The following is a 27,442-nucleotide window of genomic DNA, read 5'->3' on the forward strand; positions in this document are numbered from 1 at the left end:
TGGCATTCCTATTTTCCCTTTACATTCACTTATTGTAATGCATGATATATTTATTACAGTGCCAACTTGTATGTCTACTGTGGCTTAGTGGTACTTCATGCAGTGTAGTGTGTTCATGGTCTGGGATTCGAGACTGACAGAGGTGTTTTATTTTGCTGCTCAGCAGAACAAGGGCCCTGCCATGCAGAGTGACTAAGGCACTTTTAAGCAGTTGTAAGCGGGTTTGCGCGAAGCTTAGCAATACTTAGCTAAGCGCACACAACTGCACACCTGCGCAAACCCGCTAATGACTGCTTAAAAGTGCTTACTCCCACTAACCCCCTCGCTAATTTCTTCGAAAGAAAAGAAAATGGGGAGATAGGAAAGTGGTGAAAAAGGGGGCACAAAGAGGGAAAGACAGTAGGGAAACCAGCTCGGGATGTGCAGGACGGGTGTAGGGAAGGTCCATAGCCGCCCATTTCTTTACCAGCAACAGCTGTGCATATGTTAGAAATTTGGAGTGAAATTTGAAACCTTCCACCCCTGAGAGAGGGATGAGGACAACAAAGTATGTTGTACTGCCAATTATAATTATCAGTTTACATGTCCAGCGGACATGTGTGCGAAATGGGCAGCTATGTATGGGACGTAATTTTTTTGTGGGAAAAGATTGCCCTTTTTTTTGTTTTTTCAGGTGAGAGTGGAATGTGAGGTAGAGGAAGTAGGTATATTTGGGGAGGTAGGTTGGGTAGGTAAACAGACAAGACAAACAAGACACATACAGGGGCGGAATATGACACATGTGGTGGGTGAACACAATTGATGGGGACGGATGTTTGGATATCGCAAGCCCATGAGCCCACAGATGGCAACAGTGGAACTGAGATCCCCACCCATGAGCAGTCACCACTGCAACTTCACAGCCCAGAGGGTGGCTGTGCTGGGGGCTGAGTAGGAGGGGCAGGCTCACGTGTGAGTCGTGCCACTCATGCCTCGAGCTGGCGTAGAGGATCAGCGACCAAATACTTGATCTCCCTACGCACCACAGCCTGGACCATTCGGAAGGTGATAGGTGGCCCTCCTCCAGCCATGCTTGCATGGGGGGATGAGCCCCATCCCCTGCAGCGCTTCCACCCGAAGGGAGGAGGAGGTCCCGGGCTGGGCACCGGACATGCTGGTGCCAGGTGCCATCGCCAGCTGAGGTGGGAGAGGAAGGTCCACTGGGACAGGCCTTCCCATACGTTCTATGTTTAGCAGGATTTAATAACAATATGGGTTAGTAACAGACAACAGCATTCCAAATTAGTTATAACAGCATGCAGTAGTATTCCCATTAACCCATCACACAAGAATTCCAACAGTTGAACAGCAAGCATAACACATGCATACTTAGAACAGTGGACATTCCAACAGCATGCAGGGTTGATTGGTGGCAACAGGCCACCAAGATTGTGGTATGTGAACAGGGCACATGCATCAAAGTACTTGCAGACATTTATAAACCAATAGGACATATGTCCCAACAAAGTTTTTCAGATTACACATACTCATTTAGGTGTGGAATGGCATTATTTATGACCATAAAGTAGGGTGTAAAAAGATCACTCCATTAACAACTTATATATACTTATAAGTTTACTCTGCATTCCTACTGACTGCAGGTATATATCCCCTACATGTATTATTACACTAGGCAGTGTCTATTAAATTGTGAAATGGGTTTTGATAGTTGTTTATATACCTGACCTGTATCTGACATACAAACTGTTCAAGATGCAGATGTTACTGCTACTTATTTATATATTTCATTTATATTCATATATCTACATATCTGTCTGTCTTCAGGTGACATTATCAGCTACATTTAAACAGCTCCCTACATTTCTAGCAGCACACTGACATTTGTGGGGAACACAATCACAAGCTACTCATGTGCCAGATTAACCTGTACATGCTAGCCATGAATAAACAGTTGAGGACTGTATATATGCTTAAGAGCTACTGGCATTCCCTTCATCCACTTTATATGGACCTACCCAATTGTGGATTGACAGCACTTAATACAACTGTACTATTTCCATAATGCAAGGGTACAACAACAAATCAAAGAAGGTGACACGGACATAGTCCATGAATTATACCTTTATTAATTACATTACACACTTTTGTAGTGGCTCTCTCATTCATTTCATATTTTGGTGCATGCAGAATACTTTTATTCCAGACTTATTATACCTTTATTAATGGGTTACAACACTTTTTCACATTCTCTCACTTATTTTATATTACAATACATGCAGAGACTTTATTCAAGACTTATTATACCTTTATTAATGGGTTACAACACTCTTTTTCAGGCTCTCTCACTTATTTTGTATAACAGGACATGCAGAGAAGTTATTCAAGACTTATTAGACCTTTATTAATGGGTTACAACACTCTTTTTCAGGCTCTCTCAATTATTTTGTATAACAGGACATGCAGAGAAGTTATTCAAGACTTATTAGACCTTTATTAATGGGTTACAACACTCTTTTTCAGGATCTCTCACTTATTTTATATAATAATACATGCAGAATAATTACTAACCTGTCTGGTGGTGCAGCCTTAGCAACCTATCTGCATAGGCTTGCCGATTCGCAGCACGGACACCTGCAGCTGTAAAGTAAATGAAGGGATATTGAGACATACCTATCTACTATATAGACTACAATAGCATTTCTTACATACTTCATTCCATGGCTACCTACGCAGTAGTGGGGCATCTTGCATGTCACGGGCCTCCTGTATCCATCGGTTCAGTTGGTCCTGCTTCCATCTCTTCAGGTCTGCATGTTGGTGATGGACTTGCTCACCAGTCCGAGGGACACCTGTGGCACTGGTGAGAACATGAGCTAACCAGTTCCAAGCCTTCGCTTTGTACTCCGTCCCTTGAAACTGGCCCTGCAGGAGTCTTGACTCATGATGATGGACAAGGAGCCAAACCATGTATTTTGACTCCTCGATGCCCCACCGTTGCGCTTGAAAGTGAGTACCCTCTCCAGCACTGGCCATTCTGACTGCAGTTGGGAGCTACAACCAGTAATGGTGAGTATTCCCACCTATGGAGCTTAAATATGCCTCATTTCCCGCACTTATTTGTGATTGGCCATTTTTGAAAATTCTCAGCTAACAGCAAACCTGCCTAGCAATGGTTAAACTTCCATGTATAAGTATATGTATGTTAACAGTGCATGTTTATGCAAAGCTGTCATGGCTTAGTGGTGCAGTACTTTGATTATGGTGCACAGTGTCCTGGGTTCGAGCCTTGTCATTGCTTTTTATTGTACTACTGTCCAGACAGGCTAGGGGGTGTGGCTGTGTTTAGGCAACTTTGCTCAACTTTGCTATACATTGCACCACGTTGCCCGACGTTGCCTGACGGTGTGCTGGTTAGCACGGTGCGCATCTCCACGCAAAACTATTGCGCTAGGTAAAGCGCTGCTTAGCTATGGGAAACTATATTGCGCTAGGTAAAGTGCTGCTTAGCTATGGGCAACTATATTGCGCTGGGTGCAACGCTGCTTAGCTATAAGCAACTATATTGCGCTAGGTACAATGCTGCTTAGCTATGGGCAATTATATGTCAATATCCTTAATGCTGCTCATCTTCTTATATTTATATATATATATACATTTTGTTCACTAATACATAGGCCATTTCAATGCTTTTTACAAAAATGTCATTCATAAATGTCAGGAATTATTTTATATACTAATTTAAAACATAAAATAGAAAGGGGAGTGGTAGGACTAGAACCAGGAATTCCTCCTCTTTGTGCGAAGGATCTACCACTACGCTATTGCTATTTGGCTTGATTTGCATAAACATTTCTTATTATGCTCTTCGATGTCGAAATTGCTAACTGTAGCTAAGCAATGGGCACACCCGCGCAAACATGCGCAAATACGGGCAGCTATATCAGGAATTATAAAAAAAATAAAAGTTTACATTTTACAATTACAAAGGGGTTTAGTGTGTGGCGATGTGTAGTGTTTGCTATGTGTACATTTCAGCGGACTCGCTCATTTTACACTTTACAATTACCAAGGAGTTTAGTATGTGGGGATGTATTAGGTTTACATTTTACAATTACAAAGGGGTTTAGTATGTGGGGATGTGTTAGGTTTACATTTTACAATTACAAAGGGGTTTAGTATGTGGGGATGTATTAGGTTTACATTTTACAATTACAAAGGGGTTTAGTATGTGGGGATGTATTAGGTTTACATTTTACAATTACAAAGGGGTTTAGTATGTGGCAATGTATTAGGTTTACATTTTACAATTACAAAGGGGTTTAGTATGTGGGGATGTATTAGGTTTACATTTTACAGTTACAAAGGGGTTTAGTATGTGGGGATGTATTAGGTTTACATTTTACAATTACAAAGGGGTTTAGTAAGTGGGGATGTATTAGGTTTACATTTTACAATTACAAAGGGGTTTAGTATGTGGGGATGTATTAGGTTTACATTTTACAATTACAAAGGGGTTTAGCATGTGGGGTGTATTAGGTTTACATTTTACAATTACAAAGGGGTTTAGTATGTGGGGATGTATTAGGTTTACATTTTACAATTACAAAGGGGTTTAGTATGTGGGGATGTATTAGGTTTACATTTTACAATTACAAAGGGGTTTAGTATGTGGGGATGTTAGTTTTATATTTTACAATTACAAAGGGGTTTAGTATGTGGGGATGTATTAGGTTTACATTTTACAATTACAAAGGGGTTTAGTATGTGGGGATGTATTAGGTTTACATTTTACAATTACAAAGGGTTTAGTATGTGGGGATGTATTAGGTTTACATTTTACAATTACAAAGGGGTTTAGTATGTGGGGATGTATTAGGTTTACATTTTACAGTTACAAAGGGGTTTAGTATGTGGGGAGGTATTAGGTTTACATTTTACAGTTACAAAGGGGTTTAGTATGTGGGGATGTATTAGGTTTACATTTTACAGTTACAAAGGGGTTTAGTATGTGGGGATGTATTAGGTTTACATTTTACAATTACAAAGGGTTTAGTATGTGGGGATGTATTAGGTTTACATTTTACAATTACAAAGGGGTTTAGTATGTGGGGATGTATTAGGTTTACATTTTACAATTACAAAGGGTTTAGTATGTGGGGATGTATTAGATTTACATTTTACAATTACAAAGGGATTTAGTATGTGGGGATGTATTAGGTTTACATTTTACATTTTACAATTACAAAGGGGATTTGTATGTGGCGATGTGTAGTGTTTACATTTTACAATTACAAAGGGGTTTAGTATGTGGGGATGTATTAGGTTTACATTTTGGAATTACAAAGGGGTTTAGTATGTGGCGATATGTAGTGTTTGCTATGTGTACATTTCAGCGGACTCGCTCATTGCACTTGTCATTTTCACATTTATATAGTTGCAGGGTCATGGATATTTGGACTGCTCGGCAGTCCAACATGCCCCCTGCAGTCTTACACTTTCCCTGTTAGCCTTCCAGTTGAGTCAGCGCTCCCTCATGCATATGCATGACACACTGACGTCATACTCTTAGACTGCCGTTTCCCTGTAAGACTTATTTAGTCTTACACGGAGGATTAGTGAATCCCTGCCTTTATCTTTTGAGAAGTGCAGTGGTTATGCAGTAATGCCCTCTGCTTTGGGGGAATAGAGAGTATTGACTTCTCCTAAAAAAGAATAAGAATATATTTGCTATCTGCTCAAATTTAGCTGCAGCAGTCTGTTTCTACAGGTTTTTTAAATGTCTCCACTCACAAATGTTTCAAGGTGCAGAATCAGGAATCTTTGTATTGGAAGTCCTTATACCTAGTTATCTACAAGGCCATTTAACAGTGTCATGGCACTTGGATGTATTGCAAATAGCTGACTGACTCATTTTGCTTGTATGACAGATTTAGTTACTTACTCTCCCAGTGCGGTCTCAAATGAGATACAGTTACACATTCACAATACAAGCTTTTACATTTACATTTAATCCATACTATTTAGTAATCTGATTTTGTTTAATGGACCAGCAAGGATATTCCCTAGTTTTTGAGAAAAGAGCTTTCTTCAAGAAATTTTATATCTGATGCATTTGTTTGCTTTACGTGTCAAAATAAATGTCCATGGGTTCAAAGGTAAGTGCAAGGTTAGCTACTCTTGTTGGTTATTTTAAGCTTAGCCAATTTCCCTTTTTGTGGTTGAAATAACCTATCCCATTTGCTTATAGATTGGTCTTACCCATCCCATGATCAGCAAATATGTATTATGACTAATGAGAATAACTGGGATCATACCATCGATATTTTAAGAGGACTCATGCATGGGGTAACACATTTAGGAGCTGCTTTTGTCCATTAGTAGCACAGGGGGGCAGTTCTGGGGTACACTTTCTGCTTCCCATCCATAGATCTAAGTTGTGCTTGAAAATTGACAGGGATGAACTTTGTTTTATGTGAATTCCCCATTCACATCCCCGTCTGTTCCACAGCAGTGGTATCCTCTGTGAGATACACCTGTCTCTCCAAACCATTCTGCTGATGTTGCCGAGGAGGTTTAAATCACCAGACTGATTATTTCCATTGCCATTTGCTTTGCTGATGTACAGTAAATCCATCAGTAATGGTTTGGAGGATGACTTGTAAGACCGACACAGGTCACCTCTTAACAGTCTGCAGGACATCACGTATAGTGACAGGGCTTAGAGTCAGTCCATGTAGGACATGTTGTTTAGGCTTTGATTCCTTTTAGTGAGGTATCGCTGTAGGCATTCCAGTTGTTGCATATGTCTAGACAGATATATGCCAAAAAGAGTGTTATATTTAATGACTGGTCTAACGAGGGGAGCAATGACATCCCTAGCTCTAGGCACAATCCCTTTGTTTATAAGCTGTGCAATACAGAAGGATTTTATTACAACAATAGACACATGATGATGAAAAGTTAGGTCATTATCCACATAAGTTCCCAAATCTCAAACAACTGGGTCAACTCTTAGGAGTGTATTGTCAGTGTGGTAGTTCCCTGGGGTAGTTGAATTCCCAAAGTATACAATAATGCAGTTTTGTGGCATTTAGTTTCAAACCATGATTTTGACTTAAGTTATTTATTTGAGAAAACCTTCTGAAGGATGGCTAGGTCATTTGGGAATTCAATGAGTGCTTCTAGCTAGCAGTCATGTGCAAGCTTAGTCAGCCAGAGCCCCTTGGTACTGGCTTTAATTCAGAAATTAGATGACAAGTAGGAGACGCCCCAGCACAGAATCCTGATAGATTGGTTCTCTGTTAGATGAACAAACATTTAAAATGTTGAGTACGACATGCTTGACAGCTTTTAAGTGAACGTTCATCTAAGCGAAACCTCAAAATGTCGAAACAAGGAATTTCAAAAAGTTATAGTTGGCCAGCCATTAGGAAGCCAATGGTTGACGTCAGAACATTCACCATGTCTAGCCTGTGGTAGCATCAAAAAAGGAGTTGAGTTTATACATCCTATATTCTTACAGCTCCTCTACTGTGGTGTGGTCTTGACATTAACAAGTTTTTATAGTATCCAGCCAGTTATTTCGTTAATTCTGTGCTATTTGGTGTTCTGTCTGGAACTTTTACGTAAACTGGATTTTGGCTAGCGTAGACCTTTTTCTTCCACTCTGTGTAATGTTATGACAGTCCTCCACTGTGATGCAATCTCAGAGTAGGGTGTGTGTGGGGGGGCATAGCCCAACACTTTATTTTTTTTTTTTGTCGATTTTTTTTTTGTGGGGGGGTGGTGGTTGTAATGGTATACAGTACATTTTAGCCATCAGCCACTAGCTTCCTGATGGCTGGCCAACTATAACTTTTCAAAACTTGTTTCGACATTCTGGAGTTTCGCTTAGATGAACGTTCTCTTAAAAGCTGTTGAGCATGTTGTAGTTGACATTTTAAGCATTCGTTCATCTAATGTAGATCCAATGGATTCCACTTACGACTGGACTCTTCGTGGAGTTAATGTCTCCTATTTTGATTATCTGCATCTTATCTGTGAACCAGCTGGCAATCCAGTGGGTGACTTAAGGGTTTATTCCCAGTTTATTGAGCTTTTCTACTCTGCATGAGAGGGGATTGCGTCAAAAGCTGTGGCCATGTCAAGGTATGTTGTATGTACTGTTTTGCCCTCATCCATTGCTTTGGTGACCTTTTTAAAAAAATCCAGCAGATTGAGTAAGCATGATCTGCCCTTAACGAATCCAAATTGAGACAGGTCCAGGGTTTGGAGGATCCCTATGTAATGACTGATTAATCCCATAATACATCTTTCCTCGCCTTTGGATATGAGGCTGCTCAGACTTATGGGTCTGTAATTGCCTGGGTCTGTGGTAGGTCCTCCATTTTGCAGAGGAATTATTGTAGCTGTTCGACATTCACTTGGTACAAAACTTGTATGGAAGTTGAGACTGAACAAGTTTGTTAGGGATGTGGCTAAATTGTGCTTCATGCTATTTAAGATGTATCCACAGATATTGTTAGGATCCATTGATGCAGCATTTTTACCTGTTGATGGCACTTTTTGGACTTCAACTTGTATGATAGCTGGAGGTGAGACAGTTTCAGGTATATCTTGAGGGACAGATGGAGGGGAAAGAGAGAGGTAAAGTTAGAGCTAAATTTATTAGCCAGTAGGTTTGCTATATCTTCAGCTTCATTGTAGGTAACATCATTCACAATTAGCTTAGCACATTGCAGTGTTGTGCTTCTGAGATTACAAATACAACTAAAAATGCCTTGTGAATGTCTTTGGCTTGGGTAACTATTTTAGCCTCAGACTTGAATTTGGTAGATTTTTAGAAACTCCTGTTTATTTCAGTGACAATGGATCTAACTTTCTGGGAATTATGCTTCTAACTTTTGTTCAAAATTCTTTTTCTTTTATTATAAAACTTGTTGATATTATGGTTCCATCATGTGGGTTTGTTTCTGGGATTTGCCCTTCACTTATTTCTATAAGTACAGCTGCATCTATGCAGCTGTTTACATAGCGTCTATATTACATAATCGAACTTTTAAAAGTTCGAACGTCATATGGTCGACACCATATGATCAAACTTTTAAAAGTTCAAAAATGTAATAAAAAAATAAACAAAAGAAAAAACTACCTGAACGGTTTAAGCAGGGGTGCAAGCCCCCCCCTGCACCCCCACACCCCCCGCTCTTTAAATATACCAAGCCCGAGATCGCACCACAGTGCAGAAAAGGGAAACCTTCCCATTCCACACTGTACAGAGATTTCCGTTGAAATGTTCAAACTTTTAAATGTTCAATCATATGATATCGACCATATGATGTTCGAACATTTAAAAGTTCGACAACATGGTATAGAACTGTTTACATACTGGTATAGTGTGGTGGTGTACATTTTTGCATATTCAGTGGAGTTAACTGGGTTTGGTGGGGATTTGAAGCTTGCCAATGCATCACTTAGGAGGAGGTAGTTCATCTTAAAGAAATTTCCAAAAGTTCCTCAGGTGGAAGGGACCTCTGGTTTCAGTTTTATTTTGAAGGAGACAGCTTTATGGTCAGACCTTGCAAGTGATGAAGATACACGGGGATAGTGCAAGATGCTCTAATATTAGTATATACAAGATCCAAGACGTTATGCCCCTAGTGGGTACTCTAATTGTTCCAAGGCATTTGCATTGACAAAGTCTAGGAATCTCTGTGATTGTGCACTAGTGGTGGTGAAGGTTTCCCAGGAATCTTTGTGCTTGTGCATTAGCGGTGGTGTAGGTTTCCCAGTCTATAGTTGGATGGTTTAGATCACTTAGTAAAATAGTACTGGGTTTAATACAGAGTGGCTCTAGTTCCTGCAGATAGGTGCTGTAGCTTTCATTTGTCATGTTCTACAGCTAGCTAATATATGGCATGGGACCTTTCTGATGGTTATTTGGGTGTGAAGAGCTTTTACTGCATCATGCTGCTTTACCAGCCTCGATGTGAGTCACTTTTGGATATAGATTGAGACACCTCCACCTTTTTATCCACCCGGAGCAGTAGCTGGTCTAAACGTGTGTCAGGAGTTATAGGTGTTATAGCTCTGGGCACAGAAGTGCTCTCCGCTATTTTAAACCAAGACTCAGTCACTACAAAGATGTCAGTGTTTTGCATTGTGAGAAAGGCTTGTAGAGACCAGAGCTGTTAGCTCGGGTTCCTTTCACTGATCAGTAACACCTTCATATTTTCCTTTGCTTGTTTCATTATGTTGGTAGGTTTAATAGGTTAGTATTGCCTAAAAAAGGCACTTTGGGGGTAGACAATGTCTTTGGCAGTAATCAAAACCATACAGGGGACAGCTGCAGGCCATCCCCAGTGAAGGGATAACTCCAAATACATTTGGCTTTACACACACGCACACACACACACACACACACACACACACACACGCGCGCGCGCGACAAGGAAATATAAACCATTCCACAGTGGCTCAAAGTATCCTATACCACTAGAGATATTTAAGAAAGTAGTTTATTTATTTATTTTCAGTGGCCCCATTCATATTACAGTTAAATATTTTAGCTAGATTTTTTGTGGCACTATTAAAGAGCATCTAATTATGTTTCCTGCTAGATACATATTGCAAAGACACAAGTTGTATTCACACATGTTGTATTGCCACATGTATTTTTGCTGGTGAGTTAATGCTTCAACAGTTCAGGAGGGTAGGCAAAGTAGTTTTTTTTTTCAAGTTACAATATTTATTCCTTTCTGCAGTCACAAAAATGCAGCCAAAAATTTCTGAACATTATGCTCAATCACACTGAAAGTCTTTCAGGTTCTGCTTATATTATATAGCAAGATTACCGTGTGTGCCAGCTAGAGGTGAAAACAATTTAATTCTCTGCTCTATTTATGGACAGGTACATAATACATATATCAAAAGTCTTCAATTAACCACTTAACATGCTGAAAATGATTGAGAACCAACTCAACAAAATCCCTTCATTTTAGAACTGACAAATTGCTAAGAACATTAAAGTCACTTTGTTGGTAAATTATCACAGTACTGACTCTTTTTTTGATTTACCAGTACATCAGTAGATACTAGCAGAAATTTTAGGCTAACTTGGATTCAACAGCATTACATTTCTAAGTTTTGTTCTGCAGTTTGTTTGTAAATAAGCATTTTTATTATTGCCAATTTTCCTCATAGTACAGTACAGCTCAAATCTCTCTGTCTTTGTGGAGGTACAGACTGTGACTTGGAAGCATCTGTCAGTGAATGACTTTCACTTGTCATTAACCTGAACACTGCATCTGTTTGTTGTTGCATAATTCATTTGCATCATAAAATACTTTGTTTCTGAATACCTACAATGCTGAATGAAGGTGGATTTCCTTATTTTTTTTTATGTTAGCAATGCTTTGTGCCCTTCTAAAATTTTTGCCATGTCATTCTGTGCTAAATAAAAATGTCAGTGATATTACTGAATTGGCTTATCTATTTATTTATTGAGCTGTTTACTGGAGTAGAGCACTGTTCCAGAGGAATTGTTTTTCAGACTCAGCAGTGTCTGGTTAAGTGATAGTCACAGTTTGCAAATGGAGTCTGAGAGAATCAAACCCTGAACTACTGGAAGCACCTTGTTAATAGCTCATAGTCTTACTATGCTAACTGCTAACTGCCATTTAGTTGTAGTTGGTTAATGCCATTTTCTAACTAGTTCAATGCAGAGAAAATTATTTTACATGCGAATCAAGGAAGGCACTGTTCTTGCTTTTAACAATTATAGTAAAATTTATATTTATTTATTTTATTTATTTAATTGACATTTGGTTACCAGGAAAGTCTGACTGGGTACTGTTTACCCATTTTCAGTGGAGGCCTGGGGAGAAAAGCTCCACAAAAGTACATAATGTAAAAGACAAATATAAAGTTAAATTTAAAAATATTTAACCGATTACAGATTGAATAGTAAACAATGTGATATGATTTGTTTTTCATAGAAATTATTTATTTTGGCCTGACTCAGCTACAGACATTTTTTTCTAAGTGTTTTAGAGTAGCGTATTATTCATTGACTAAACTATGAATAAGAGATTTAACAAAAAAATGGGGAACAGACAATATAATAAGGATTTTAGCTTTAAGACTAATTTGCTCATCTTCCACTTTATGGGTCCAATTTTAAGTTGTTTCAAATGAAACACCAGCGTCTGTCACAGTTACTGGTGTAGATCTTTAAAAAATATTCAAGAGGAGACACCTAGTCACATGTATTACTCTATAACAGCAGATCTATAAGAAAGAGAGCTACTATATCAGGAACACATAGGTTTACTCTTATGCATACATTTTGTCCATCTAGTGCTAGTCTATTTTTTATGCCATGTCTATGTCCTCCATGGAGCATGCCATTTTTAGTCATTCTGAATAAAAACAAATTTATCCTACACCATTTAAATTCCTTTAGTCAGAAATTTTAAATACATGACTGAGAGTTCACTGCATGTATAGCAACTGTATTCACTGTATACAATATTGATAATCCAACATAAAAGTATACGTACAATAGTGGGGGTATATCTAAGGACAGCTGTAAGAACTTGAATTTATCATATTTCTATACATCTCTCTCAACTGCACTTTCCTTTCTTAAGAAGGAATTTTGTAATTTGGCAGAATGTCTGAAGTGGTTATCTTATAGACACAAGGTGCAGGGTTTAATTCTCATGTTTGAAAGGGAAATTAGCCAGGCTTAAAATGGCCTGCAAGGGCAGCTAGCCTTGTACTTGCCTATGTGCCTATGGACCTAAGTACTGCATCAACCTCGACAAAGATTTGGTTTGTGGATAGGTATGCCAGAATTGGCTGATCGATTGTTATAGCAGCATTTCATACATTCTGCACTTCTGAATCCCGCCGTACACTAAGACTGTATAAGAAATCAATAGAGTTTGGTATGTAAATATGTGAACATATAAAACAGTTGAAGTTTCGTGTTGCTGTTTGAAGAAGGTTGCTGAAGTACCGATGGGCACCCCATATAGTAGCCTTCTATAATCCTGGCAATGTATTGCATGCTAATCATAAGTAAAGCAAAACAGTGTGGTGATCATTTTGTTGTTTGTTTTACAACAGAATTTGTTGCTTTCCTTACATAAATAACACAGTGAGATGATCAGTCTGTATGAAATGCACTTTTTGGCAATACAATATCCAAATTGTCTAAAATTACAAACATTCTTACTCCTTGCTCTGTTGTTGATGTAATACAACTAACACTGAATGGATTTGTTCACATAATCATCTAAATTGTATTTTTTTTCTTGAAAAGACTAGTTGTTCTATCCATCTGAAATATCCTACAGCATTCATTGTACACCAGGGCATGTGCCTCAAATGTTATTTTCACATTAATTATGACTATGAAGAAAATGGTTTACCTAAAGAAATGTCCAATCTACTGCCAATTCTTGTCGACAGGATCCAGGATTAAGCTGTTATGAAATTCAAGTCCCTCATCAGACAGCATTAATAACAAGCAGATATTAAATGCAAAATTCATTTGAAAAAGTGCATGTGCTTTATTTGAAGGCAACACAGTTGATAACAGAGAACAAGCAAAGATGGGTAACTGTGATCCATACATTGATAGACTTTTTTGCTGAAAACTTCAAACATCTTGGAGGTTGTGCAACCCCAGAAGATATTAAATTAATTAAGGCTGTGTGAGGAGTTTAACAGTTCCATCATCCAGAGCCCCCTAAATTGTTTTTTAATCATGAGTTTCTAGAAAATGGTCACTATTGCAGCAGGACTAGACAAAACCTACCATATCCTAGTGGTGACTAGAACAGACACACTTTCAGTGAGGAATGCACCAGATTATAATGACATAAAAGTTAAAGGTAAATGAACAGATCAGGGATAGACTGAAAGCAATGTCACCAGTTGCTAGACTCTATGCTCGTACTGGAAAAAAATCTGCAGTTTTGCCATAAATGCCTTCCTTATGGCAACCAGTTTCAAGATCTTTGATATATTAGCTAAAAATGAATGCCTGGTTAGAATCAAGGGATTATTATTCAAGCACATGAATGTAAGTTCTTCAGATTAGGATAAAGGACTTCTGCATTTAATACAGCCACAAAGATTGGCACTTGATGGGAAAGGAGATGCTATATATCCAACAGCAGGGATGGCTGTACTTAGCCTAGCTGAAGTAAGTGGAATCATCTGAACTAAACCATGCTGGCTTTGGAGACTAGCCATTAATCTCAGGAAGGGAGAATGCTTTTGTTATGACATATTTCAACTGGAAAGAACTGCACAGAAAGGGGATTTACTTTATCTGGTTTGTTAACCATATTGGCAACAATCTGTGGTACATATATTTGGTTGCTGTCCTGCTGTTTGTGAGAGTACAGCCCATTTGCTTACATTGACAGGTACTACATTCATAGGTATGTGTTACGCTAGCTGCCCTTGTGGACTATTTTAAACCTAGCCAGTTTCCCTCAATGGTGAGAATCAAACCCTGTACTGTGCGTCTGTGAGGTAAACACCCTAATCATTATGCCAACCTTCCCAAAGCTCTAGACATTTTTGACTGGTTCCTTACTGCAGTTGTAGGACTGGACAAGCTGGTCACAGTATTTCCTTTAAGACTAACAACTTTAAGTCTATTTATAGTCAAAGCAGATCTAACAGAGTGGGTGTTAAAGGGAAGTAACAGCCTGCCCAGGTTTGTTGTGAGGTCCAATATTCTAGGCAGAGGGCCTCCTCACCTCTGGAAGGTATTTCCCTCTAATTTCCACTCCACAAAGTGACATTGGATTTAGATAATGGGCTACCTGCTGAAATGTTCTGTATTTGTTTTATTATTCACACATGCATATTTTTTATATTTTTGATGAAAGATAATCCATCTGCCTAATGCTTTAAAGTTGCTGCAGGATATGTAATAGTTGCTGAAGGAAATATTATGCAACCAAAATATAGATTATGTAAATATTTAATAATTTCTAAACACACACACACACACACACACACACACACACACACACACACACACACACACACACACACACACACACACACACACACACACACACATGTGCATGTGCACACACACTCACACACATGCACGCGCACACACACACACATGTACACCCACATGGACACGTGCATGTATAAACACACACACACACACACACACACACACACACACACACACACACACACACACACACACACACACACACACTCATATACATGCACACACACACACACACACACACACACACACGTAATCACACAAGTCTTTTAAACTGCTGAAATTACGTGAGTTATCTTTTTTTCATGCTGGCTAACAACAGTTATCGAGGGGAAGGGAATGGTAGGTCCTTGTAACTTTTGTTGGTGCTGCAGTGGATTTCAGGAGTTCAGTTATTTTATTTATCTTTTTTTTATTATTATTATTATTTTTTTTTGCTATGCACACTAAGCACAGCTTTAGAGCCATGGACAGCAAGAGGATGAGAAATAGCACGCCATTGTAACTACTGTTACAGTTACGTAAGTTAATTCAGGTTTTAGATATTTATTATTACTTTTTTTCCAGTTCACTAATCATGGCTTGTAAAGCTGCCATGGGTAAGGGTAAACAAGATTCTGGCAGTTTGTTTGATTTGTGTGTATACTTCCCAATGGTATAATATGCTGCTGTGAAGCCATAAATGACTTTCTGTCTGCCTCTCCTTCTGCATTTATTTTTTTTTGGAGTCTTTTTCCATTAAGGTTTCATTTTACGTGTCTGCCCATTATCTAGATTACAGTATACCTTCAGTAAAAGTTGCAGCTGCATGATTATTTGGCAGTGTTGTCAGAGCAAAGTTCCATGAAGAAACCTTTGAAATACAGATTTCATGCTAACTTGATTGATATTTAAATATCTGCCACAAGACTCAAATAAATTATTTTTGCAGCTCCTGAATCTCATGTAAATGGTCTTGTCTCATGTTTCTCCACATCACATAACAGTAATAATTCCCTGTCCCCCACCTTATCTGCAACAATCTGATTGATGGCAGCTTTTTAAAAATGTATTTGATGTGCAGAACAGTAAATGTCCAGGATGACCTCCTGCTTTTTCACTTCCAGTTCTCTAAAATCCACACAAAACCAGACAGATTGGAAATATTAAAGACCTACATAAGAAAAACAGAGAGAAACACTAGTATTTGCTATTAGCTGACAGTGATGTTTCTGGGTTAACACTGGAATCAGCATTACTCAGCTGATAAGACAACATGTTCCCATTCTGTTATGATCATGTTATCATGCCGAGCTGTCAAAATGTGAGGCAGTACGTGTTGTAAGAGATGCACACAGGTTAATTTCTGTAGTAATTTAAATCTTTTGTTTGTCTCTGATAATCTTTTTGAATATGGAGTAAGCAGCAAGTAAATGCACTGCTGCATTCAAGTTCAGAGTCCTTCTAAAGCTACAAACTGTGCTGCATGACTGTGGTTCAAGTCTTGCTGAGAGAATATAATTATCAAACACATAAGACCTGGTGATATGTAAGAGGAAGGGAGTGCATGCAGAATTATTTGAGCACAGAAAGGAGAGTGCACCAGTCCTGTAAACCTTGTTTTCTCAAATTCTTGAACACAGTACTGCGAGTGGAGCACCAGTTTGGATTGCAAAAGATAAACTTTGCTGTCATTGAAGTGCCTGATCTTAAAAAGGTTAAAAATGTTATCTGCTTATCATATTTGTCAGAATAAATTAACTGCTTGACAGATAAGCAGCCTGCTTTCTATTGGGAATAAATGGGTAGGAAGAGTCGCAGTATATAATTTTCCTGCATTGCTTATTAATATAGTATATCATTGTGGTGGTATTTAATGTCTGAACTACATGGATAGAACAGGTTCTTAGACAGTAAATAGGCAATTAATCTGGTATATCATATAAGAAGCCTACCTGCAATACCCACTAAAAGCTCTCCCTCTCCATAACAGACTGTGGAAGGAAACTGCGGGTGTATTTATCATTACCTATGCTTTCATCTAGGTTGCATTTGAAAAGAGTAAGGGAGCTACTTTGCTTAAGGGGCAAAAAGAGACTCTGACATAAAAGAGGAATTTTGGGGTAAGGTATCCATCTATCTGTCCAGTAGGTTCTGTTTATTTTATGAAGGCTGATATCGTTAGTGTGGGTGTTCATGGTATGCTTACTTTTGCAAATATGAAGGAAGTCTGTCAGGAATGGGTCTTTTAGGGCCATACATACTAAAATGAGATCGCATCTGAGGAGTCTGGTGGAGATAAGGGAGAGGGACATGGTTTTGAGGCACTCAGCATAGGAAATGGGGCGCAGGCCCTTAATCTCTTTAGTGTAGAAACATTTGGGTATTTTGAGTTTAGCCAAATGTCTGGATGGGTAAATTCCCAAGAAGGCACTGCACTGTACTCAATCATGTATCTCGGGAAGAGTAGAAAGATATGATAACATTCTTGAAATACTGTTAGAACTCAGCTGGGTCAGGTCGAAGGATGGTTTTAACAGCTATAGATACATGTGGGTCAAAGGACAGCTCATTGTTAACAAGTGTACTGAATTTCCAATAAGTGTGTCAGTCTTGAGCTGAGCACCATTGATAAAATGGCAACACGGATGTTCATGTTTCCAAATGCAACTATATTGCACTGATTTGCATTGCATTTAAGGCCACGGTTTTGGCACCATTTATTTTGCATATGTTAGCCCTTCTTGAAAGATACAGGACTCTTCAACGATTTTATTATGGCATTGAGTTTGCAGTTATCAGCAAACTTAATTAGCCAAAAGCTGTTGACATCTGCTTTGATGTCTAAAAAAATAAATACTAAACGGCAGCAGCCTTAACACTGAACCCTGGGGAATATCACTGATAACAATCCTGTTAGAAGACAGTGTAATCCCTACTTTTATTGGTTGGATTATGTCACTGAGCCAGTTTGCAATCCCCTGAGTATCATAATGGTTTATGTTAAGCTTGAATAACTTGTCTGTGACACCTGAATGAGGTATGGTATCGAAGGCCTTGGCTAAGTCTAGATATTTAATGTGCACTAATTTGCCTTTGTCTAGGGTGACAGAGATTCTCTCAAGGAAGTTCTCTAGGTTTAGCAGACAGAACCTGTCCTCTACAAACCAGAATTGGTTTGGGTTTATGGAATGCATATTCCCAATGTCTATGTTTATGAGGTGAATATTACTATGTTTCATTGTTTTGCAGATAAGGCTTCTGAGGCTATACCTCTGCTGAATATTAGGGAACAATAACATCTTTAGATCTGGATGATAACACCCTTGGGTATTAGTGGTGCTAAGCAGAAGGATGTCCTGACTGCAGTTGGCACATGATCATCAAAGGAGAGGGAACGGTCATCTGAAGTACCCAGGTCCCTGACAATATTTTCATTTAGCAGTGGATTATGGTCTTTACTATATGCTGAGATTAGGTGTTGTTTGCCAAATGAAACAATGCTACATGTTTTGAATTTAATCTGATCTCATTTTCAGTACACTCGGAAGTAACTAAAGAAAGTTATTTCTGAGGAATACAGGTTTCAGGGGGGTCTTGACAATAATATACAGCTTGCAGTCATATGCAAACTTAGTTAACTTGAGGTTCCTTTTCTCAGTTTGGAGATCAGGCTAATAAATGCCAAAAAGGAGTGGACACAGTACAGAGCCCTGGGGACTCAGGTGGTTACCTTCATACTTTCAGATTAGGCACCTGTCACATGAACAACATGGGCTCTGTCTTTTAACCAGTTTGCTCCCCAACTTACCACATAAATATCTATGCTCAAAGCATGTAGCTTACTTACAATGTCTGCATGTGATATGGTGTCAGACGTGTTGGTTAAGTCAAGATAATGACCACTATCATGCTAGCAAGCAGAGCTAGGAGTCTTTAGCACTACGGCTAACCTCAATTTCACAAGCATAAGAAGAAAATGATTTACAGTTCACTATAATTCTGTAATCGCAAGCATACATTTCAAAGAAGGCTTGTATATAATGGATATATTGAACTAACAAATAATAATGTCTAACCCCCCATTGTTACGCCACGGTTCCAAGTCATGTAACATCACTGCATAACCTATCTTCATAAAAGATTTTCAGAGAAATAAATACTGATCAGTAAACAGTGAACATCAAATCTCACAGAAGTGATGGGTGAAGACTGGAGGATTTCTTGACAAATTAAGGCAGCAGTGTATGTTACCATAGAAAGGGTTGTAAACCACTTGCTGTTTATATCATATTTATTAGTTTTTAATTATAGATAACAGCATTTGCATTTATTACAGATTTGATGCTGTCAGAAATAATGCCATACTATATGTCTGATAAGTACATTTTCTAAATTAAATGATTCACAGATTCACAAGCAAAATGCACACTGTATAATAACAGTATATAAAAATGTTTTTGCCACATTCATTACCCTCATTTTATCTACTTTATATCTTTTCATATTAATTTCACTAGTTTATGTTACTTTTCCTATGCCTGAAAGTTTGTTTCTTTTAAGCCTTTCCTCCACATCCAATCAAACTTTTCTTCATGTTGAAATGTGACTGGCTTTTCTTTTTCATTACTTGTGGCACATATTTGCTTCCTTTTCTGATTCACACCTATTTTCTCCTTGTGGTTTTGGTCTACTTCCTCATGTCTTTCGACCAACGATTTGTTCATCTTTTTGCAAACAAATGTAACAAGAGTCTGTGTCCCTGTTGACCATGAGCAAGATTCCTGGATGAGCTTCCTGTTACTAGACCCCAGGCATACCTCTCAACCTCTTAGAGCAAGAAATCTGGACAAAGCCATAAATAAAAGTGGGACAAAGGCCCAAAATAGGGACACTTTTTAAATGTAGCTCTTACAAACTTAGACATTTGAGAGAATAACAGGTTTTGCATTAGCATACATTTTCTGTAGGGTATGAAGTCTGAAACTCAAATGTTTGTCATTATTTTCTAACTTCAGTATTTAATGATTTGCCACTAATTTGTCAGAAAACCACAATTTTATGAAAAAAGGACCAAAAATATGAGGTAAAAATCTGGACATTCTGCAAAAGTGTGTACAGTTGAGAGGTATGATCCCAAGATGAGTCTGCTCTTGTTTTCTTTGTAGTCAAGACTGTTGCCATTTATCCGGGAAAGCTTTGCAAAGTGGGGCATTTTTTACATTTGTAATTTTTTTTTTCAAAGCATGGCTTTTTATTTTCCAGTTTAATAGTGACTGAATAATTTGGATCAGCAAAGCCTGTTTGGTGAAGTGCTGTTTGAGTATGGTTTTGTAGTTGAGTAAGGAAACGATCATTTGCAGGAATTAATGAAGTGATGTAACTCAGATTTCATTAAATTAATTTTGTTTTTCTTTAGACAATCGATTGCAAGTGTGGATTTGACATTTGAGTAAAAGGTTCAGCTAATTAGCTTGAGTCCTTTGTGGGTATCTGTGCATAAATAAAGAACCATGCAGGTTGAATTTTGCATAAATGTATTCATTTTTCTTCTTTGTCATAGTTGTGTGACCCAGGAGTTAGTCTTTATAATTAAGGTTTATACGAGTATGTGCATGTGTGTGTGTGTGTGTGTGTGTGTGTGTGTGTGTGGAGTGGGGGGTGGAAAGTCCTCCACAAGGAGGTCTTGCGCAAGTTGAAATTTCATGAGTTCTTGCTGTTCCTATCAGGTATTTTGTGCTATATTTGATTTAAGTTTCAGTAAGTTTTAACTGTTTCCTGTATGTGAGTTTGCATTTTTATATTTTGTGTTTCATTGTATTTGGTTAATTACTTTGTTAATGTGATTGATGAATTTAGTTCATGGGGAGATGCCCACCTAACATTATTTTTATGTTATTCTTTACGCTGGTCTGAGGGATACTCTTGCTAATGCTTGCAGACTTCATATTTAACGCTAAGAGAGATTCCTGGTCTTTTCATTTTTTTCTTGATATGTGAGTCCTTTGTCTACATTAGGTATCATGTTTACTAATTTTTCCAATGTCTTTCCAAGTTCTCTGCTTTAATGTCTATATGTTTGAGATTCCCATTTATATCTAAATCTGTCTGCCTGGATTTCAGACCCCTTTGGAATTGCTTCCAGCATTTTATAGTATTAATTTTTCTTTCTGTTCTTATCTTCACAAACTGATTGGGCACTATTTATTCTTCTTAAAGTTTACCCTACATGCTCATTTATGACTTTTGGATATTTGTATTCAAAAGTGTATACATGTTACCTTTGCAGAGTCAGAGCCTGAAGATCCAGGCTGCTTTCAGCACTCTATAACAAATCCACAGGTCTTATATGATAAAGAAAATTAATTTGTACCAGGTATAGCTGCAGCCCAACACTTGAAATGTTTATCTAAAAAGCTTAGTATTTAAATGGGAACCTCAAGACATCTTACTGAAGAAATTGGTTTATGACAGTGTCCTACATTTGGAGCTTAAAGGCACATATACAATTGATTGCTGTTTGTATCATTTTTCTCATACCAGGATGGGTCATTTTGTTTTTCCGTGTTTAAGGATCAAAATCATTGATGCATATGAGGACAGATCTACAGATCATACTGAGTCCTAATCAAGACCAAAAGCTCATGACCTTAGGTTAAATAATAGCAAATAAAGATTATTAGGGGAGTGGTGATCAATAACTTTTCCTGTTATGTGACTATACTGTTCCAATATCTCCTTGCCCCTGTGGCAAACCCACAACATATGAAGGTTTACCTCATCCCGCTGACCTGTATTCATTTCTGTTGCTGAATCTTTTTAAGTGAAACAAATTTAATCAAAGCCACATAAGTGAATAGGTGATCGGCAGAACTGTAAATTGATAACCAAATAGTAAAACGCTCTGGGTGAAGACTCACATTGGATATGAAACTGAACTCTCACAAAAGTAAAAATAATAGATCTTACTGTAATAAACGCATTAGATAATAAAACATTAAGCGCTTTCATCCCTGAACATGGGACCTCATCAGAATGCAATATCCTGAGCATCATTTTCTTATATAGGTAAAATGGAAATGATCCCATCTCCCAACAACTTCAATTAAAGTGATACACACTGCAAACATTGAATTATTTCCACAAGTTAAAAAAAACAATGAAACCTATGAAAGGTGCAAGATAAAAATAAACATGTATGAAAAAATACATATAAAAATAAAATAAAGTTTTATGGATCTTAGTCTGGGTAAGGGTCACATTGATGAAAATTCATTCAATCCTGGGGCTTTAGTAGCATTCAATCTAAGCTGCCACAATATTTCACTATGCTCCAATTTAGTTTCCCAATCACCTCACTCATGAGTTGTTTTTTTTACCTGATCCAAAGTTGCAAAAGAATTTATTACAGTGCTCATAGGATGTTACATGCTTATACATTGCATTGTTAAAGTTTTTATTCTTAATATCATATACAGTTTCATATATTTTTTCATGCAAACATCGTTTAGTTTTGCCCACGTAGAAACTAGAACATCCTAAACATTTAGAAATGTAAATCATTCCTTTAGTGGAGCAATTCCCCTTTAGTAAATAGACTTTTGATTTTAAAATATTATCCAAAAATCAGGGTTTCTCCTTCTAAAATATAGGAACATTGGTTACACCATCCACATCGGGTCATACAAACGTCTTAGAAATAGGATTGTGATCCAAGCCCTGGTTCTGACTGGAATGAAAATATTTTAGAAATGACTGGTTGTCATAAATAAAATGTGGTTCACTTCCAACTAAATTATAAATTGTGGGGTTTGCTTTAAAAATATTCCAGTTTTTAACAACTGTATTTTTGATTTCTGTCATAGCACGATTGTAGTGTAACACCAAGGCCCGGTCAAAATGTCATTTGACCATCATATTTAAATTATTAGTAGAGTTAGTCAAACCAGTCCCTAACAAAGGTTTAAACTTGGGACTCCATTCCCTTAAAACTTCATTGCTAATTCATCTAGCTAAATCTTCTGGGAAGCCCCTAACCAAAAATGTTTTAACTAGTTTGTCAAGTTCAACACCTTTATCATCAAAATCTGAAGTCATTCTCACTATCCTGATACACTGACCTTTCACTAAGTTCTTTTTTTGAAGAAAAGGATGGGAATTCAAGAATTGTAAATAGGAGTTACTAAAATTAGGCTTCCTATAAATCTGAGATTTAAAACTATTACCTGAATGCATAATCAAAGTGTCCAAATAATTAATACCTGTCTTACTGTAATGTGAAGTAAATCTCAAATAATTTGTTGTATTATTTAAATATCCTAAAAATTATTTGATCTGTGCCACAGAGGCTTTCCATAAAATCAATTTATTGCCAATTCTCATATACAATTTAATGTCCTGAAAGAAGTCACAATTAAATACAAGATTTTTTCCCCAGGCCACGAACACCAAATTGGCATATACTGGTGTACAAACCACGCTCATCACCACCCGTTTATCTGTTTAAATAATTCCTCCTTCAAAGTAGATGCAATTGTTACCAAGACTAGGAATCCCAAATCCATAATAATGTTAATCTTATCATCTGAGAAGAAGTTATAATCAATTAAACTATCATGGAGCAGATCCAACACATCATCATGTGGAATAGTTGTGAGTAGATCAACAAAATCAATAGTAAGAAAAATGGTGTTACTATTCCTAAGGTCCCCCTTTAGTTGTCCCAGGAAGTCCCATGAGTCCTTCAATAAATGGGAGGGGGATCTTCTCATTGATGGGCTTTAGCCATCCAGCTTACAAAACTGCTAAGGAATTAGTCTTGGAAACTTGGACTGCCACAATAGGTCGAAAGGGGGTTAAAGATATCCTATGTATTTTTGGAATGCTAAATATGGTGGGTATAATGAGTGTAGAAATTCTTAAAAACTGTAAGTATGAATGTTGTGTCAATGTTCATTCCACTGCTGGTCAAATATTCCTCCAATAGCAAATCGAAATTGTGATAAGCTATGTTCACTTGATTTTTAGAAACAGGTATATAAGTATCAGTATTGTGTAAGATATCAAACACAGCACTAGAATAACCTACAGTATCAGAATTTGCTGTTCGGCCTCCTTTCTCCGTCTTCATTATTCTCATAGACCTGACACTGAGGAGATCATGCATCACGGCCTTTTCAAACTCATTAAACAGGATATTTCGACTAGGCCTTGGTACTACATACAATCAGTATAAGACAGCGAGTCATTTTAAAGGTCTTTTTGAATCCAATCAGAACCAGGGCTTGGATCCCAATCCTAATTCTAAGAAGTTTGGTATGACCTGTTGCAGATGGTGTAACCAAGTAGTGCTTGAATGCTTCACTTCAATAACGAATTGGAAATGAAGATTTTCTACTGACATTTATTCTGTTGCATTTTGGAATTCTACTGAGATTTTTTTCTGCTACATTTTGCAATTCTAGTTTTGATTTTAAAATATTATCCAAAACCAGGGTTTCTCCTTCCAAAATAAACTAACAAACTTGTGAAAAACTCACTTTCAAAGTATTCCACTTGGTGGGTGACCAAAAACTGGGTTGAATGAATCTCTAGAAAAGCAGAAGGAATCATTTGGGACATTCAGTTAAGGTTGCTATTTGTGTGTCTGTGTTTGTGAGTGTGTGTGCATATAAGAAAACACTGGCAGTGTTGGTGTTCTTGTTTTGAAGTGCACATTCTAAGGATGAAAATACCTACAAATGGAATTATCACATCCCAAAACTACAAGCGATATGAAAAAAATGAGCCTTCCTCATGGCATGAACTTATGAAAGTGTTCTACAATGGATCCTGCAGGTCTGTTATGCCATCCTTTTGGAATGCAATAACTCTGTTTCTCAATTTCTTCGTACTGAGAAGGTGCATATTGGTACAAGAGTATTCAGTACTCTAGTGTGTGTGTGTGTGTGTGTGTGTGTGTGTGTGTGTGTGTGTGTGTGTGTGTGTATGTATAAAATCAAGCAAAGAGAAAAACAGAGTTAATCACCATGTTCCCATAGCAGCTGTCAAATAAACTGCCATATCTGGTGGAAGCTTTTGAGGACAAAGAACCTGGTTGTTATCCAGAAGCTCAGCACTTACAAAAAACATTCTTCAAGTAAGAATCAAACATAGACTCTCCTGATCGCTGTTCTGGATGCTTTAGCACTAAGCAATTGTTGTAGTCAAGAACTGCCCAAGGCTATCAAAGCATCATCTTTCCCTCATACATATGTGCTACCAATTAAAAATGAGAACAAAGGAAGAACAACTATACATTTATATTCACATTAATATTGTTGCATTTATTTTATCTAGCCTTGTTGTACTGAACCAGGAAAACAGAGAATATGACACATTTCCGGGAAGAAATTATGGTTTCTGTATAGAATGCAAGGCTCAAATATTTGCCCTGTTAACACCGAGATTCAACTATTGAAATATAAATAGAACAAAAATGGAAAAATGTATTATTTTTACATTCACTACGTTCTATAGTAGTGTTACTGGGGACATTTTGCAAATTATAAATGGACATTGGCATCTTCTGGATATGGATAAGGACAGCAGAGAGGAGTCATTTGGTGAAAAATGGACAGAGGATACATATAGAAGAGACAAACTTTGCAATAAAGCTTTTTTGGGCCAATAAAAATCAATACACTTATCAAGAGTTAAAAAATGAGTTATGATACTTTGAAGAATTACTGCACATGCACTTCTTTGGTCTTTTCCATATGGTAACTGTATTTGTAAGATGGACCAATTTTTACACAAAAAAAGGAACCATTTTTTATCCATTTAGAAGACTCATCATTTGTACAGCCAAATAGGTTATGTACATGCAAAATTTCTCCAAACATTATTAACACAATATTTTTTCACTTCTACTGAGAGAGTAAAATCATTACCATAGTTGAAAGGAATAACATAAAACTAGAAGGAAGCATTTTGCATAGGAACGATCCCTCTGAGGCCACATGTTGGCGGCTTTGCCCCTCACCCCTTACTTGAATATACTAACTTTATTTTCACACAATCAGGGACAAAAGAAACACAGTAAAGGAACTGAAGCACTGACTGGGATTTGAAAACATGTGTATAGAGTGTCCGTGGATTAGGTCTCACATGTACAGCTCATACTCAATGTGGCCTAAAGCTAATTATCACTTAACAAAGTGAACGTTTTTTTCACCACTAAGTGGTAAACCTGTTTGTGCTAGGAGCAGGGCCTGCAGTGAATGATGAGGATCCATAGCTGTTGTTAGCATTCAGATGAGCAACATGAATGAGCAGAAGAGGAGGCATCCTGAAATGCTTAGATGTGATACAATTGATAAAGCGGCACTCTACATTAAAGGGACCACTTCACTGACTGATTTGTTTTTGGCCATAAAAGAGGAGTGGAAATGGGTGTATCGGAGAGTAGGAAAAAGAGGCAGCAGGCAGAGAATACACAAAAGAAATATAAATGGTAAGGATGGAAGAAGGGAGGAGGAAGCGTGCAAATCTTCTCGGGGGACAGGTGTCAAAGGTGTAGGTAAAGCTAAAGGTATGTTAAGATGTTGAAGGTCAGTAGCAGGGCCAGACACACAAGAATATAACATAGACAAAGAGTGACAAGGTAGGAGCTAACATACTGAGGGTGGGGGTGGACATACAGACAGAGAGGATATGAGTGATGGGATGGATTAGAAAAGAAATGGAAGGGCATTGACACACAAGGAAGGGGAAAATAGGCATGGGGAATAAGTTAAGTCAATCTTTCATATTGCGCTACCTGTTCAATATGCGGGGAAGGTCAGAGAGCGCTCCACAGTACAGGCTGACCTTGATTAGTTTAATTGCAGTCCTGCAGTTATTCATCTATGTATGTGTGTGAGGAAAGGTTTCCTGGAAGGGACACTTGTTTACAGCAGCATTAACCATCATAGATGCATATAAACTGTGGTGGAGATGATGTAAGCCTTGATATACGTAGTCTAACTGTTTGTTACTAGATAAATTTTAGATTGTTATGTTGTCCCTACATAAACTGTATAACATTACTGCTTTGGAAAGTGACACACCCTGTAGGACACAACATACAGAATATGTTTGTGTGGCCACAACATGGAGCTGAAATACTTAGTTATATACTGGTGGGAGATGCACATGTAGTGTGCTTAAAGGTAATCTGATCTTATATGGATTATATTCCTTTTGTTAATCATTGTCTCTGCCTGTATAGATACTTAGAGAAGTCTACTGTGAAAACAACCCTGTGAAGTCAAAGTTAGGCCATATGCAATGTCAGCCACAGTCAGATATCACACAGATGATAATAATCAGTGATGTTTTGCTGGCAGCCCATGCCTACTATTGTCAACAGCAGGCTGGACATGCCATGTATCC

Source organism: Protopterus annectens, chromosome 11.part0 (genome assembly GCF_019279795.1).
Source record: "Protopterus annectens isolate FY-2018-M chromosome 11.part0, PAN1.0, whole genome shotgun sequence".
Taxonomy (NCBI): domain Eukaryota; kingdom Metazoa; phylum Chordata; order Ceratodontiformes; family Protopteridae; genus Protopterus; species Protopterus annectens.